The sequence below is a fragment of the Oratosquilla oratoria genome, chromosome 26 (genome assembly GCF_046742065.1).
Source record: "Oratosquilla oratoria isolate Oo_2021 chromosome 26, ASM4674206v1, whole genome shotgun sequence".
Classification (NCBI taxonomy): domain Eukaryota; kingdom Metazoa; phylum Arthropoda; class Malacostraca; order Stomatopoda; family Squillidae; genus Oratosquilla; species Oratosquilla oratoria.
In genome coordinates this window covers 39,948,194-39,950,693 of record NC_134802.1, presented here as the reverse complement: position 1 = coordinate 39,950,693, position 2,500 = coordinate 39,948,194, and positions in this window count along the sequence as shown.

The window sequence follows — 2,500 nt, the reverse complement described above, 5'->3', positions numbered from 1 at the left end:
GACGATTGAGGTGGTGATACTCGCAGGATCTTCAGGATAACAGATACAAAAGATGCAGGGCGACTCATTGGGGGAATGGCAAAAAAAAAAAAAAAAAAAAAAAAAAAAAAACACGGAAAAACGGGGGCTCAGACCTAATTATAGGAATAATATATATATATATATATATATATATATATATATATATATGTATATATATACTGTATATATATATACATATGTATACATATATATGTATATATATATGTATATGATACATGTATATATATGTATGTGTATATATATATACATAAATATATATATATATATGTATATAATACATGTATATATGTGTATATATATATGTATGTGTATATATATATACATATATATATATATATATATATATATATATACATAAATATATGGGATAGGAGGAAAGCTGTTAAGAGCAGTCAAGATTTTCGACGAGAGTAGTAGAGCTTGTGTTAGAATTAGAAATGGAGTGAATTAGTGGTTTGAGGTGAAGGTGGGACTTCGCCTTGGCTGTTCAATTTATACATGGATGGGGTGGTGGGAGAGGTAAATGCAAGGATTGGGCCGGGGATTGGAGATGGTTAAACAAAATGGAGAAAAATGGGAGATACGATAGTTGTTGTTTGCTGACGACACTGCGCTCGTGGCAGGATCAGAGGGATTAAGTTCATGACAGAGTTTGGGAAGGTGTGCAAAAAAAGGAAGTTGAGGATAAATGTAGGTAAAAGTAAGGTGATGAGATGTACAAGGGTAGAAGGTGTTTTTTGGCTACCTCCCTTGCAAGGGGGAAAAACAATTGGTTTGTGTATGTATATATATCTATATCTATACACACGCACACACACACACACACACACACACACACACACACACACACACACACACACACACACACACACACACACACACACACACACACACACACACACACACACACACACACACACACACACACACACACACACACACACACACACACACACACACACACACACACACACACATATAGGACTCGATGGCGCGGTTGGTAGAGTCTCTGACTGTCACTACGGCGGGCCGGGTTCGAATCCTGCCCAGGGCTGAAATAATTTCAGTATAGCTGCGTTTCGAGTCGTTACTCCAACTCTCGTGGGTGGGGAGTTGGGTATGTGTGTGCGTGTCACAGCATTACCCATAGATCGGTCATACGAGCTCTGAGCTCTCTTCCGGAAGGAAAATAGCTGTCGATCACGAGTCCAGCACGTGATCCAAAGACCAATATGAATACATGCGCGCACACACTAGTGATACACACAGGTGATATGTTGGTTGCCAGGACGAGGACTACCAAAAAAAAAAAAAAAAAAAAAAAAAATAGAACTGGTGGAAAATGAAGGAGGGAAGAGCAAGTACAGTAGAAAATGAGGATTTAGAAGTTGGAGAAGAAGGTAAGGAAAAAATGGAAAAAAGATACAAAATCCAAGATCGACTCTAATAATATTTCATAAAAAGGTAGGAGGAGGAAGAGGAGGAGGAGGAGGAGGAGGAAGAGGACTATTGGAGGAGGAATCACAGAGAAGAACGGAAGAGAAATAATAGAACCAGACTAATGAAGAAGATACTGAAGGGAACGGAGGGATGGTGGACGTGGGAAAATTGGAGCTGTTCGCCACCCGCCTCCACCTCCGCCTCCACCTCCGCCTCCACCTCCTCCTCCACCTCCAACACATCTCCACCTCTACTTCCACCAGTGAAGACTTAACTATCTTGGGCAAAATGCTCCTACACTTGCTGCTCCACCGAGTTTGGGTTTGAGTGTTTGTCTTCCGTCGTAGGTAGTGGAGGAAGGGGGTGACAGTGTGAAGAGGATCTCGGCGCTTTCGTCCGACGGCTGTAATCACTTTTGGCCGAGCGAGAAGATACCAGCGCCGTTTCTAAGAGCTCGGCAGGAAGGGAGGGCGGAGGTGCGCGAAGGACGGGGGGAAGTGGGTAAGGGGTACGTGATCAAGTTTTAGTATTTTGTCGCGAGTATCCAACGCTTCTGTCCTCGGGAACAATATTACACCAAACGGAGGATAATAAAGACTTAAATTGGCCACAGTTCTTTCTTGAGACACTTGTCACCAATCGTAAAGGAAGGTTGAGTTACTTGGTCCGTAGAGCTATTACTGTAATCCCAAAAATACCAACATACAGTCGATACGGGGCGTGCGTGGTAGGGAGAGGGAGAGGGAGTAAGAAGGGTGTGGAGATCAAAGAAGGAAAGGTTAGGAAGGCAAAGAAAGGTGAAATTAAAGTAATGAAAAGATGAGTTGGAATACAGGGGTAGATTTGAAAATCTAATCTTTTCGTTCAGTAGGAACTGATTTAGGCTAAACAAATAGTATGGCTGTTGCCTGAATAGAGGCACAAAGCAACACACTTTGAAAGATATACTCTATATACGAATATGTATATGTTTCGATTGCTCCCCTTTAGTTCATAATTTGTATAATGCCAGTGCAAA